The 16,591-nt window shown below is 35.1% G+C and overlaps 1 pseudogene; it reads left to right on the forward strand.

Moving 5' to 3' along the window:
• Positions 1-1,312: 1,312 nt before the first annotated feature.
• Positions 1,313-2,681, forward strand: LOC118481067 (annotated as a pseudogene).
• Positions 2,682-16,591: the final 13,910 nt, after the last annotated feature.

A 16,591-nucleotide genomic window follows, 5' to 3' on the forward strand; every position in this document is an offset into this window, starting at 1 on the left:
AATTGTTTCGGGTCGGGTGCTTCAGGAGGTTTGTTGTTTTGGATTGGGAAATTGGTGTTAGGCCTTAGGCATATCATGAAATTAACATATTGTGAAAGATGCGATTCCTAACATGATCATGCCAATAAACGGATATTTGGAAAATTAAACAGTAACTATGTGATATCTTTATGTGTGTATTGATTTCATGACGTGATTAACTGTTACAGTAGTATAAGGATATGTGTTTGCTACTCGAATCATATGTGAACTACATGTGTGCGTACGTGAGCAATGCAAATGCTTGACGTGAACCTTGAATACATGAATTAGTTGTATGTGAAATGCATGTAAAATTGACTGTTACCGATAATCCTTTTAGGACACGCTTGTTCAACTGTTAATCAAGTAAACAATCCAACCGAGCAAAACCAAGGTGAGTTCACTACATTCGAGCATGCGTCCCAGTGGTTGGGGACAGTCAGTGGTTTGGGTAAAAACGGGTATATTGGTTAATATTCTCACCTATCATCTTTTGTAAGTCCCTCATCGGGTATTGGTTAGTAGCGCTACTTAGGTTTGGCACCCTCACCCCGTGCCTGTAGAGGACGGAGGTGAACTAATGACCCAGTCTGGCCCAGTACTAGATAGGAGTACGTGGGAAGGGCAGTCCGTGAGCCGTCCGTGTTTGGAAATGAGATATTAACAATATTACTTGCATTGGGTATTAAACTGTTTTACATACACCGGGTAACAAACGTTTTCTAAAACTGTGAACTCGCCAGCTTTGTCTGATACGTTTGTTACATGCTCGCAGGTCCTTAGGTGCTTAGAAAGCAGGAACTTGTTGGCTGGAGGGCGCGAGTGGTCATGGTTGCTCGAGGGATATATTATCAGACTTTTATTTACTATGTTTGTTTGGATAACGTTTATATTACGCTACATTAACGCTTCCGCTAAACGTATGGTTTTGAATAACGTATGTTGGGATTTTAGTATCTTTAAATAACGAAGTTTTATTTCAAACTTGTGATTCAATGTAATTGGTGGCTCATTGCTAGTCGTCACACGCCTAACAGGGACACTCCCTAGGTGGTAATTTTGGGGGTGTGACAACAAATCTGTCATAGGCTCAAAATGGTTATACAGGAATAAATCTGATGAAAATGGCATAATCACAAGGAGCAAAGCAAGGTTAGTAGTCAAAGGTTACTGTCAACAAGAAGGTATTGATTATGATGAAACCTTTGCACCAGTAGCTAGATTAGAAGCTGTGAGAATTTTTCTTGCTTATGCTGCATCCAAGGATTTCAAAGTTTATCAAATGGATGTAAAATCAGCTTTCCTAAATGGTAAAATTGAAGAAGAAGTTTATGTGCAACAACCTGAAGGCTTTGTTGATCCAAAATTTCAAAATCATGTTTATAGATTAAATAAAGCCTTGTATGGATTGAAGCAAGCTCCAAGAGCCTGGCATGAAACATTATCAAACTTCTTACTCAATTCTGGATTTACCAAAGGTACTATTGACACCACACTGTTTCTCAAAACACACAAAAACCATACCTTGTTAGTTCAGATATATGTTGATGACATTATATTTGGATCAACAAATGAAAAATTTTGCAAAAAGTTTCAAAAGTTAATGACCAGCCATTTTGAAATGAGCATGATGGGTGAATTAACCTTTTTCTTATGGTTACAAGTCAAACAAAGAATTGATGGAATATTTTTGAGTCAATCAAAATATGTCAAAACAATTCTACAAAAATATTCACTTGAAAACTGCTCAGTTTCAAAAACTCCCATGGCAATAGGGAACAAATTGGATTCTGATAAAGATGGAATAAGTGTAGATATTAAAACCTATAGGGGGATGATAGGGTCACTGTTATACTTAACTGCAAGTAGACCAGACATCATGTTTGCTACATGTTTTCTAGCCATATATCAATGTGACCCTAAGGAATCTCATTTAAAAGCTGTAAATAGGGTTTTCAAATATCTAAAAGGCACTTCAGAACTTGGTCTCTGTATCCAAAGGATACAAACCTTGAATTAAGTGCATACACAGATGCAGATTATGCAGGGTGTAAGATTGACAGAAAAAGCACATCTGGTGCTTGTCAAATCTTGGGGGAAAATTCGTATGTTGGGCAAGCAAGAAGCAAAACTGTGTTGCCACATCAACAGCAGAGTCAGAATATGTTGCAGCAGCAAGCTGTTGTTCACAAGTGCTGTGGATGCAAACTCAACTGAAGGACTATGGAGTAAATCTGACAACAATACCAATTCTGTGTGATTCAAAGAGTGCAATTGCAATAACAGAAAATCCAGTTCATCACTCAAGAACCAAACACATAGATGTCAGATATCACTTCATAAAAGATCATGTGGAGAAAGGTAACATTGAAATGTATTTTGTTCCAACTGAAAACCAAATTGCTAATATATTCACAAAACTTCTTGATGAAAAGAGACATAATTTTTTAAACAGCAAACTTGGCATGGTCAACATAAGAGATGAAAATGTTTCAGAAATAAAAACAAAACAAAATGAAAACCAAGTTGATAATCATCAAGTTACTGAGAATGAAAGGACAATTAAACAAAATTCTGATACAGAAATTCATCTATCTGATGAAAAATCAGAAGATCTAATGAATCATCAACAAAATGTGATGATTTACCAGAAATTCTGATTTACATCAGGAACTTTTGTTTAAATTGTGCATAATAATCAGTAATCATCAAAAGTCCATATCTTCATACATATACCATCTGTATAAATTTCTTTTATTTTTTTTGTTTTTTGTTTAAAAAGGGGGGGGGGGGGAAGCATGACATGCATGAAGATAAAATTAAATCCAAAGAATTCAATCGTCACAAATATTTAAAAAAAAGGGGATTTTTTTTTGCACATGCAACGTCATTCGGTTATAAGGAGTTTAACAGAAACACGTAAGCACCAATATCATTAGGAGCTATGAAAGTAGCCGCCCACCTATTGAATGCTTACTCACATAAAAGGCTCAGTAGACTGTCATATTCACTACAATAGATATCGTCTTAAATGAAGAGAAGAATTTTTTTTTGTTAATATGAAACTATCACTTTCACCTATAAATATTAACAATCTGAAAAAGACATTCTTCACAACAAAATCTTCTCTTCAAAAGCCTACCATCAGAAAAACTTCTTATTTCAAAATGAACCACCCAAGATCAATGGAATCCAACCAATTTCCTCTCAAACTTTACGAACATCATAATCTCAGATTAAGATCCAACTTAGAAGGACCTGCATGGGAGGACTGCAGGTTTGTGTATAATATGATCATGAGAAGTCCTTTGGGCTTTGCCATGTCTACACATGTCCACCATATATCCAGAACTTCTTCAGGAGTTCTGGTGGAATGCCCAAGTTGTTATGAGTGGCACTTCTATGTGGATAAGAAGTGAGGTTATGGGGGTAGAGATCACCCTAAAAGAGGAAACACTCAGAGATGTCCTCAAATTGGGTGACTATCGAAGGATCAGTATATTGGAAAAGGCAGAAGTGCAAAAGACCTTGACTGAAATGGGCTACAATTCAAGCAATGTGTCAAGGCAAATTTGCAAATCTGGGTTCATACCACCTTTTCAATATTTGGTAACACAGCTGAGTGTCTGCTTTTCGAAAAAGACAGGACACTTTAATGAGCTGTCTTACAGGATGATGGAAGTGGCGCATGCTATTGTACAGGAAAAACCTTACAATTATGCTAAGTTTCTCATGAGAGACTTAGAAGGAAACGTCCATGACCGTAATCCTTTTCTGATATACCCTCGTTTCGTAACCAAAGTAATCACAAGTCAACTTGACTTTGGTGGTGTGAGAAGTTGTTATACAAGAGCTAAACTGGCACTTCAAGAAAACTTAAGAGTTGCTTCCCTGGTTCCATCAACCTTTCATACAGGAAGAATAACCAGTCTCTGGTTATATGTGAAGTGCATGTATAACGTGTTGGATGAAGATGATGAGTAGTTAGGTCTGTCTGTGTTTGGTTTAGCTTGTTAATTTTTTTGTTGTTTTGTGTTCTAACCCACTTTTGTTCAGTAATATATTCAGTTTTTCTTAATTAAATGTTAGATAAATATATCAATAGGTCCAGGGGGAACTAAGAAATCTTATCTGATGATAACAAGGAAAATCTGGTAAGAATCAAATGAAATCTGATAAGATATGATAAATCATCAGAATCTGATAAAATTTATCAGAAATTTCATTAAAACATCAGAAATCAGATGCAAAGAAACAAAAAAAAAAGCTAGATTATTTTTTAGATATGTTTCTCTCAATTTTTTTCTGGGGACTGGAACAAGCTATATGAAAGAGACTTCCTGATGCATCAGAACTAAATGTGGAGTACACAAGATCAAGGTAAGAAATTTTATCATACTCCACTCATTCCCTCTCATCTTAAAAAAAAATTGTCTTGATTTAGACTCCTATAAATGAATCAAATGTCTTCTGATGATATAAATATAGGAAAATTCAACTCTTTATGAAACATTTAGAGATCTTATATATATCATCAAAAGGACAACATGGGAAAACACTCAATTGAAGAAAAGGCTTTTGATTGGACCAATTCTGAAATCAAAAAGGGTCCCACATAAAAAGGTGCAAGTTGGAAACTAGTGTTTATCTTTTAAAAATCATTGGAATCTCTAACTGTCTTGAATGAGATATACATTAAATTAGAGATAAACCAAGGGTTTTTCAAAAACGGTTGTTTCTTTAAAAGATTAAAACATCATTAAGGTGTCATAAAACACCTTGAATACAAACAACCCACTAAAAACACTCAAAAATCTCTGTCTCAGCTCACTATAAATATCCTCTCCAACAACAGAGACGTCCATCTTCAATCTCAATTCTCAAAACCCTAAAAACCCTTTTCAAAAGCAAGAAACCCAAATCCTTAATGGCTGCCTCAAACACCAGTCCACCTCCAGCTGAACACTATGTTCCCCTAATCACTGAAGCTGAATATCTGCCTTTGAAGAACAACAATGAAGCAATGAACACCAATATCGAACAATATGATGTGAAGTGTCAAATTCTCATTGAGTTTCTGATCAAAAGCCCAATAGCTCATGCTCTTACAAAGATCAGAGAGGTACCAGAAAGATTGATATAACAAGTTGTACACACTCTCAAAGCACATAGTACAAATATGGAGCTAACAGCACATGTATGGGAAGATATCTTCATCAAAATCACACCGGAGAAAATAAGGGAATGTTTGGAACTACCCTTGAATCAAGAGTATGAAGAAGCACCACCAAAAGAAGACATGTTTGAACAACTTGATGCTGTAATGGGATGCAAGGCAAAGATTTCAAAAATCAACGAGTTCAAGAGGAACAAGCTACCTGCCTTCTGGCAAGTATTGATGGAAATATTGAATAAATGCTTATCATCCAAGATCGGAGTTACGGATCAGATAAATATGAATATTCTAACAATCATGTTCAGCCTTATAACTGGGTTGAATATTGATTTTGGAACAGAAATATTTAATCTGATCAAAAGATCAATTCTGACCAAAACTGGAAAGATAGATTCACATCTACCTTTTCCCAGATTTTTATCCATCATAATTTCTGATGCTTTTTCTGAAAGAAATCTGCAAACTCCAAAATCAAAATATATGTGGAAATCAGAAATTATGAGACCTTGGAGTGCTGCAGGGTCATGGAAGTCAGACTTTGATGTACCTGTTCTACCAGAAAATATGATGGATCTTGTACCAGAAAATTCATCATACAGAGCAGAATACATGAGAATGTTAAGTAGACAAGCAGAGACAAAAGAAGGATTTGAAAAGGTGTCACCCATGGAGCATGATGCAGAAGAATCAAGCACACCAAGAATAGAGCAGTAGGATGAATCTGATCCACATCCAGCTGATAAAGATGTGCATATGACTCACGAAACAGAAGAACATCATGCTGAAGGCTCACACATTGGAGAAACAGGTGCAATAAAATCTAAACTCAATATATTTTATACTTCTGAAAGTGATTCTGATGAATCAATTCAACCAGGATATGAAATATTACAAAGAAGCACTATTTTTACAAAACAAAATGTGAGTGAAACAAAAGACCCATTTTCTGAGTCAAACTCTGAGGAGGAAAATGTGGTAACAAAAGGTGGAGATCAGTTCACTGATCAAGGAAACCTGGATGAGAAAAATAAAAGTTTCTCAACAACTCATGGAGAACTTGAAAAGGTTCAAGGATGTGAGGGAAAACCAGGACTTGAATTTGTTTCAAATTTCTGGTGAGGAAACAGAGAATTTGGATACTTCCAATCCTCTTAACCTCAGAACATCAGAAAATGTGTTTTCTGGTGGTGTTAGAAGGGAAACATCTGTTGTTTCTCCTATTTCCCAAGAACAACCATCTATGTCTCTAAAACAACTTCATAAAGAACTTGAAGATGAAGCTGTTGCTGAGAAAACAGTCATGAACGAAAAACTTGATCTGATACTGGAAGAAATCAGAAATCAAAAATCAGAAGTCAAAGCTCTATCAGAGACTGTCAAAGCTGTGCAGAAACAAACTGAAGAAAATAGTGCAGCTCTCAAAGAAATACAAAAGTCATCAGAAAACAAAGGAACTTCTTCAGAAATGGAAAAGGCTCTTAAAGAACTGCGTGATATCAAGAAAAAGATGACAGTGATTGCAACTGCAGGAGAAAGTTCAAGTTCAGGAAGGCTTCTTGAAGAAATACAACTGCTCAGAGCCAACAGCAGCAGTCTAACTGAGGCTTTTGAAAAGTTGGTACTGGAATTAAATGAACAAAGAAGTAAAGAAAATCAGGAGTTTCAGAAGATAAAGAAGCAAGAAGAAACAAACAGTCAATCTCTTACTAACATTCACTTGCTAGTAAAAAGATTGCAATACAATGTTGCCACACTGGCAAAAGTTGATCTTCATAAACTAAAGACTCCAATTCCACAAGAAAGACAATCAAAAGAGTCAGAAAGTCCCCAACATCAACCAGAAACCATCCAACAAGAACAAATAAAGCAAACAGAAACTGTAACAGTCCAAAAATAAAAACAGACCATGGGTCCACCACCAGATAAACAAAATTACCCATGGGTCCTCTACCAAGCATATCAAAGCCAGACACTTCAAGTTTCCAACATAAAGAATACACTTTAGCTCAACCATCAACTACAACCATCATTGGAGAAACAGAATTTAGCATAAGGATGGACACAAAAGAGAAGCAAAGAATGGAACATGAAGTGACCTCCTCAAAAAGGCCAAGAAAAATAATGAGAGAAGACTCAGAAGGCAACATCAAAGAATCAGAAGTGCTGGAAGGTGATCTACACACAATCATGTATCCAGAAGAACATCTGAAGCACTACTATTGGAAAGTTCCAGAAGACAACCCAACAAGGCCACTCTCACCAATGAGTACAGGTATTTATGAACAAAAAAAAAATGGCAGCTGGGTGATATTGCACAACAAATTGATCATTCCAATAGTATCAATTGGAAGAGTTGATACTTTGACTACTGGAGGAGGCTTACTAGGGAATGAAAGTCAAAACAAGTACACCCTAGTCAGAAAAGACAAATATGTTCAAAAAGTTACTGATGTAGACCTGGCTGATGAAGTTCATCCAATGGACATAGTCAAGATGAAGAACATCATTGATGAATGGAAAGGTGGTTCAGTAGTGATCAGAAGAGCCCTTGACAGTGTTAAAAATGCAGGAGCTAAATTATACAAAAGAGCAGCATTAGCAGATTTTGATCTGTGTATCAATTCCGAGTATAGCACTAAGGTGTTAATACCTCCACCCAACACAAGTATTCCAGCTTAAATCCCTTCAAAATTGGCAAGAACTGGTGCAATCTTTGATACACCAGAAATCTGTGTAGTCTTCAAAGATGCTCATAATGAGAAGGCTCTATTCAGAATCAGTGAAATTTTCAGGTACTCAAACCAAACTTTAAAGTATATAAGAAACTGCATAAATGATAAACAAGAGCAACTCATGATGAAAGGAAAGAACAATGAGCAGCTGAGAAAGAAAATTGAAGATTGCATTGAAGATTGGATGGAAGCAAGAGAATGATATAAATGGATGTACAAGGCAACTCAAAAGATAATTGATCACAAGAAGAAGCTGAAACCAGGAGACAAACACAGAAGTGGAGTGAAGATCAATTGAATGAATTGATGAGATAGAAATTTTTTTTGAACAATATTTAGAAGTTGTTTTTTTTCTTTTACAAATCGTTGGATGGTCTATGCTTTAACTTTTATGTTTTATGCTTTATGTCTGTGGGACATAGTCACTTGACCTTTCTTTTTCAAGAATTAGTTAAAAGTTGTTTACATTTGGACATAGAGATAGTTCATTTTCCTACAATACTTAGGGGGAAACTGTTAGGAAACGTTATTTGTAAGTATTGAAGAAAATCTCAGTCAACTGGATCTCTGAAGAAGATAACAGTCCTGAAGAACACAGCACGATGAAGAAAAATAGTTGGGACAACTGAAAAGCAAAGTATCTACTACAAAGAATCTCAAGTTGATAAAGAGTTGATTTGGATTATCAGAGAAGGTCGTTTCTGATGGATCTGATGATCAAACTTTTGGATGATTTGTTCACCAGAATTTCTGATGAAGTGGCTTATCAGAAATTCTGATAACAGACCCACTTGTCTAAAATCACAACTCTATCCTGCCACCCATGACCGAAGCATGACATTATTGGTTTTCATGATTACAAATGCAACTTGAACGATGGATTCAATGAATATGTCAAATTGCTACTTTATGTAGGACTTATTGCATGAATAAACAATTGTTTATTCATGTCCACAGCCGTCTATAAATAGAAGGCTCGAGAGGCAGAAGATACTTGAGTTTGAAGCTTATCATTCACATACAAACGCTCAAACTCCAACTGCCCTTCTCACCCACAGAAATCAAGATTCATTTGTATTAGATAATAATCTTACAATCACCTTGTTAAACTAATTTGTTTCAAAGTGATATAAACTTGATAATTCTGTAGGTCTTGTTTTTTGAAAGTCTGATTTCCATTTCCGCACATCTTTTTCACATATACTGAAATCACTTGCCATAATACGTAAAAAGAAGTTGTTAAGGCCATACTGGGTCCAACAATTTTCTTTTTTCATGCGTTGAAGTGTCTTTGTGGATGTTGGAGATGTAGATGAACCCTTTGTGGGTGGATGCTATCTGCCCGTCGTCTTCATTATAATCATCGAGGCCAAAGTAGCATTTACACTGGTACTTTGGGTGTCATCAGTCCCTCTTTTTTGAATTTTGTCCATCTCATGCAGCAAAATCTTACTACACTCACGTAACAAATCATTCAGCGAAACTTCATGCAGAACATTACTGAGTATCAAAGAAAAGATGTTTGCCATCGTTGTATTTTTTGGCGTTTTACATTAAGTTGTAGTTTTTTAGGAACCACTGTGTTTTTTGTGTGTTTTTTTGGTGTGATAAATGGAAGGTGGTGAGACGTTTCTATTTGTAGATTTCTTTTTACGCGTAGTTTAGGCGGGATATTATTTTTATAACAGAAAATGTAATTAACATGATCCGGATGTAAGGTTTGGCGTTATATATTATGGTGTTTTATATTTTGTGGCATTTTTGTAGTAGAGAGCTTAAATAAAAACACAGAAAAAGTACGCAGTGATAAAATTGGCGTTTTGTATTTATTTGGCGTTTTATTTTTCAATGGCGTTTTATGTGAGCAATGATGTTTTACCTTTTTTACCCTTAATGAAGATCGTCCACGCAATAAAATTGATGTTATTTACAAAAACGCCACGGCGCTAATCTAGTTCATAGATTGTTTTGATCGGACGATCCATAAGCGTTCTCACAGTTTCTACAACGGGATCAGGAGAAAACGCTCAAAAGTGTGAGAACGGTGAGAACGCATCCTGGCCCAACACGTGGCGCGCGATATAATTAGGGCGTATGGGTTTTTTTGACATTTTATCTTCTGCTTTTCTAGTTCCGCTTTTCACAATATTGTTTTATTTTTTGGGGTTTAAGATTTTTGGCGTTAACCAAATTCAATAATTAATGGCGTTTAATGATTTCATTGTATTAACATCTTGGTGTTTATGGCATTTATGGCGTTTTTTCAAATCATATGCCATTGGAACCCTAGGGGGGTCAGGAAATCTATCTGAATGGCGTTTTTCAAGGCGTTTTAAACAAGATGGCCCATTGTTCTTTTTATTTTTTATATACATTTTGGCGTTTGTGGTATCTTGGCGTTTTACAATTGTACGATTATATTACAACCACATGGAAAAAATAGAAGCGAATAAAATAAATTAAAAATCCTAATCGGATCTCTCTTCACAATCTTCACTGTCATCAGTCTCTCTCTTCTTTAATAGTACAAGAACTGTCACCAAATATATGGCGTTTTATGTAAAACTTAACAAACCCATCGGTTTGATAATTTTGCCTGCTCGTCTGTTGAAGTGGCTTTTTGTGGATGTTTGGGGACATGGATCTCTGACGTGTGGGTGGGTTTTTCGCTTTTTCTTCATCTTGATCCCGATCTTTATAATCATCCCACTCTTCAGTGTCTTTGATCTCTTCTCCTCATCCAAACCTTATTCAAGAACTAAGAACACAAAATGACATTCGATTGTTAGCAGTATCTTTTTCTTAAAGATTTGTCCATCTCATGCAGCAAAATCTTACTGAGTTACTCCCCTCACCTAACAATCTATTCAGTGAAACTGTGACAACCCTCAAAATTCCATGTATTCCGTACAATTTATTTATGATAATTAAAGTGCTTAGTGACTGTGTTGAACTACATAACTGTTTCCTGTTTCTGTGTCATACTTACATGTGCGTGTTAACATACTAGTAGTATACAGAAAAGTTACTAAATAGTCCGGTATGTTTTCCTGAGTGTTAGGAATTAGTTGTGTTACAAAAATATATATATAAGACACCTTACAGAATAATTAAACACTTTAACGAAACGATATTTAACCGGACAACCGGACATTACCCGGGACACTAAATTTTTGTCAAGAACGTTATTTAATTATTTTTGGCTAGTTATGATCCCCGTTCACCATAACACCCACTAAAATGTTCACTAACTAACATATGTAACCATATGCTTGGATTTGAATTAGTATTTACCACTTACCATCAAAATGTTACAATTAACCCCCCCCCCCCTCCATTTACGGCCCACCTAGGGGACCCACACCATAATCATGATGTTGATTATTTTATTATTATGTTGCTTGTAATCTTGAGCAAAATCCTTCAAGAATCTCTACATATATGATTCCCAAGGCATGCCATCATTTCATATCTCCACCATATCTCCTCAAAGATCACTCTCTCTCTTCACTACTCTCTCCCTCTCTCACTTTCGGCCTCCCCCAAACCGAAACCACCACCACCCCTCAACATCTTCATCTCCTCCAACATCAAGTGCCATTCAAAGCTTCAAAGTTGATCCATGGAGGTTGCAAGTTGAAGGACTTTCTAAGGAGCTTCTTTCACTTGCTTTTCACCATCACCTTCTCCATCTTCTTCACTAAGAATCATCCCTAGCTTTAAGCTAGTAGTATGTTCCTTATGTCACCTTTGTTCATCTTGTTTCGTGATTAAAAGATGTAATATGTTAAATCTACAAGAACACCAAAAAGGGTTTAAACAAGAAGATGAAACATGATGTATTTATGTTAGTATGATGTTATCTTGAGATGTTACTGATTTCTTACTGAATACTTGCTAATATTGATTACTAGAAATGTTGTTGATCATTATGCATGTTAACGGAACCAATATAACTCGCTTTAGAATGTTAAAGCTGAAAAACAGAAAGTTGTTTAGTGATTACAGCCAACTTCAGTTGGCTGTAACCGAACCTTAACAAAGCGAAAAAATGCATTTTCTGAAGTCTAGATTTATGTATTATGAAATATGGTTCTAATGGCACTGGAATCATAATTTTTGGCCTTCGTTTACTATTTTTAAAGACCTGATTTGTAACAGCAGCTAGAGCTGCATTTTTACTGCAGAAAATGGGCGATATATTTTTAGTCATAACTTGAGTTCTGTGTCGAATCAGCCCATGAAATCTGTACAGTAGATAGACACTGATGTCGTAGTAATTGTTCCACTGGAATTTCGTCAATCCGACTTACAATGAATTTTTAATGAATTATTCTGTAGACTGCAGTCAGAAAATAATGAATCTGATTGCAGTCCGGAAAATGATTTTTAATAAAATATTGGTGATGAATTAGATCCCGAGATTTTTACACAATAATATTTGGGTCGTTTAGCATCTTCTGTAAAAAGTTGAGAATTTTTGAAATAAGATAACCATTTTATTAAAATCCCCGAAACATCCCAGTTCTGAGTATAAAAGCTGAAACGACATAAGTTGTAATTTGCGCGTCTAAATGTCGAGTATGCTATCTGTGAATAATCTAACATGATATATGTCAATAAAAGTGTTATATGCAATATCATATGCTTGCTTATGAACGGGAATAGATGGGAGGCTGATACGGGCATAAACCGTTAAAGTGATGCATGTTATGTGTTAGATGCGTGTAGGAATTTTGTGCTTATTTGAAGTCACTAATAAATTAAGTGGTAATCATACTAGGACGTGATTAACCGACCTCGACTGTTAGCTATCTTTGAGAATCTAACCGAGCAAACCGAGGTGAGTTCACACACTTTCTAAGGCATAGGATTCCCGGTGGTTTGGGAATGGGTTAAAGAATTAAAACGGAATCTACATATCTTACTTAGGTAGGATATGTACGGCCATCCTCCTCGGGTAGGATGCCAGTATTAATCCTGCGTATTCTCTTTGGGAGAACTACGTACGTTCGTCCTCCTTGTGTAGGACAACAACCTTAAACTTATTAGACAAAACTCTATCATAAGTCCCTCATTTTATATCGACTTAATCGCCGAGGCCAATGGCGAGCGGGTCATTAGTTAATAGCGCTATTAGGTTTAACAAACCTCACACCGTGCCAGTCGGACGGGCGTGTACTAATGGACTATGGCAAACCATCAGTGATGATAGACACTGATGTAGGGCACAAATTACTTGCGTAGTAGTCGATATCATACGGTCTAGTAGTTCACATGGGGAAGCCCCCACTAATCATGGACAGGGTATGGGTAATAAAGAATGAACTGGTTAAATTTTCTTTCAACTACGGGGTAACCCCCACGGCAATTACGCCAACGAAAGACAAACCACATTTTTGGAAACAACTTAAAACTAAACAACCAAACGTGAACTCACTCAACTTTGTTGTTGATTCGTTGTTACATGCCTTACAGGTCGTTAAATGCTTGGAGCTTGCACGAGGAAGGAGTCGTTGTGGTGTACGGACTGTTATGTTCCGTGCTTAATATTTAAATCCTTATGAACTTATTAAACTTGCGTTTTGGACTATGAACTTATATATTGGTATCACGTATTATGCTTCCGCTGTTTAATTTAAAACTTGGTTAACTGGCTTTTGGTCACCAATCGTATTGTGGTTGGTTTTATTTACTTAAATACGTTGTTCAATATGATTGGTGGCTCGATCCTGGTCACGTCACGCCTCCAAGCGGTGGTACTCCGCATGGTGGATTTTGGGGGTGTGACAGAAACTTCAGGAAGAACAATACTGAATATCCAAGAAAGCATATTAGCTATCTTTGATTTTTTTATTTTTTTGGCGTTTTACAGTGAGTGGTATTTAGTTGTATTGGCGTTTTTTTTTTTTTTTTGATTAAATGAAAGTTGCTGAGAGGTATTATTTTATAGGATTTTTTAGGCGGCGTAGGTTAGGCGATGCATTATTATAATAAACTATTTGTCGTTTCAGTTACTGTTTGTAATTATTGTTTTTATAAGCTTTTATCTCTGAAGTGTGTAACACGTCCCGTCTTTCAAGTTTGGCGTTTTAGATTCTGATATAATAAATTATCCGTCTCTTCATTTTTACTGTTTTGTAGTTACTGTTTCTAGTTACATTTTCAAGTTTGGTTTTTATTTTTTTTTATTTTTTGGGTTTTTATAATACTTTTCCAAAATAATTTTATTATAGTTTGGGAGTTTTTGGGGCATTTTACGGCATGATAGCGTTTTAACAAGCATTTGTTGTCTGACGTTTTTATTATATATGCCGTTTTTATTATATAACAATCAACTGAAAAAGAAAATTAAAAAAAGAATATATAAACAATTGATCTTTGTCACTAGTCTCTTTCTTCTTTTTTGAATCATCTTAACTGGCTGGTTCGACTTTCGTATGATTCATTTTGTTTTGTTGTTTTTCAAGTAGTTTTTTTTTTGTGGCCGTTTGGAAGCACAAAGTCTGACATCAACATCTTTTTCTTGAAGATTTGTCCTTCTCATCCAGCAAAATGTTATTGAGTTTACACACTTCAGCCAACAATCTTGAATTTTCCAATGAACGATGTTTGATTTTTTAATTTTGGCGTTTTAACCATAAAAAGAACGCCACTAAATAAAAGCACCTTAAACCTCAAAATTTGATCATGCTAAAATCAATAATGTTTTGTTGTATGAGATGGACAACATTGTTAATCCTCGGTTAAGAAAGATTACTGACAATGTTGTCCACCCCATACAGCTAAACTTTATTGACAACAAACCTCAATAATGTTTTTGTATGTTTTGGCGTTATAAATTGGATAGAAGTTAACGATAAAGTAAATAAGATTTTACTCAATAAAATGGACAATATCCTCACTTAAGGATTTTTGTCCATTACATTGAGTGAAACCTTACAGACAACCAACTGAATTTCAAAAAACGTTTTGGTTTAGAAAATATTTGATGTTTGGGTTTTTGGCGTTTCTAAGACGAATTGTATATATTAAATATGGCGTTTGAGGTTTTGTGTGTGTTTTTAATTGAAGGTCTGAGATGTTATATATAGAGGATTTTTTGGCGGTTTTTTTAGGCAGGATTTTATTATAATTAAGTTTGGCGTTTTATATCTAATGGCGTTTTTAGTTAGAATGGTGTGTGCTATTTATTTGGCGTTTTATTTCATGAGATGGTGTTTTGTGTGGAGAAGTCAAAAGACATTTTTACCCTGAATGAAGCGCGTCCACGTAATAAAATTGATGTTATTTACGAAAACGCCACCGCGCCAATCTAGTCCATAGATTGTTTTGATCGGACGATTCATAAGCGTTCTCACACTTTGCACCGGTTTCTCTAAATCCTGACCCTATATATATATATATATATATATATATATATATATATATATATATATATATATATATATAACTCCATTTATTGCGAGAACCAATGTGAACACAACCTAAAATAGCTAAAAAAAACCTAAACCCCCCCTCCCAAAAAAAAAAACCGAAACCCCCCCCCCCAAGCTAAATGCTAAAAACTAAAACCCACAAAAAACCTAAAAAAAACCTTACCCTCCCCCACCCCCCAAAAAACTAACCCCCCCCCCCCCCCCAGCTAAAATGCTAAAAATTAAACCCCCAAAAAACCTAAAAAAATCTAAAAAATTCAAAAAAAAATCTAAAAAAAAATTTTTTTTTAATATTTTTTATGCTCAAATCGCTACTGTTAGTGGCTAAAAAAAATTTTTTTTTTTAAAAAAAAATTTTTTTTTTTAAATTTAAATTTTTTTTGCTTCGAAAATTAGCGATTTTTATATAAAAAATATTAAAAAACCATTTTTGTGTGATTTTTAGCTATTTTTAGGCATTTTTGGTTGTGTTCACATTGGTTCTCGCGGTTCTCGCAATAAGAAGTGGTTCTCGCATGATCTTCTCCCTATATATATATATATATATATATATATATACTAATACTTAATTTTGTTTATGTATTATGATTTCACCACTAGACTTTCACACATCTTTGCAGCACGCAACAATCTTTAATATTTGTTGCATGATAAACAACTAAATCACATGTGAATAAAATATTGTTTGTATAATTTACTTTAAAGAGATATTCAAATAAATCTATTTGGTGTTTCCTTTTTTCCTTTTTTTTCCTTTTTTGTCTCTGTTCGAGAATGTACTCAAAACTAAGGTTGTAAACGAACCGAATAGGTGAACAGTTCGAACCGTTCAAAAAGAAAGTTCGTTTATGTTCGTTCGTTTAAATGAACGAACAAGATATTCCGTTCGACTAATTAAATGAACGAACATGAACAAATGTCTCGTTCATTCGACTGCGTTCGTGAACGTACGATAATATGTTCATTCGTTTTTGTTGATTTGTTAAAAGTTTTAAATGTTTTAAAAGTTTGATTTTCCCCCTTTTTTATCTTAACCAACGAACACGAACATAAACTTCTGTATGACATGTGTTCACGAACAGTTAACGAACATTTACATTTTCTTAACGAAAGAACACAAACATGACCTCGTTCATGTTCGTTCGATTCGTTTACAAACCTCTGCTCAAAACGAAAACAAAAAAAAATTGTGAACAAAAAGGCAATAATCATCTTCAATCCCA

This window comes from Helianthus annuus, chromosome 8 (assembly GCF_002127325.2).
Source record: "Helianthus annuus cultivar XRQ/B chromosome 8, HanXRQr2.0-SUNRISE, whole genome shotgun sequence".
Taxonomy (NCBI): domain Eukaryota; kingdom Viridiplantae; phylum Streptophyta; class Magnoliopsida; order Asterales; family Asteraceae; genus Helianthus; species Helianthus annuus.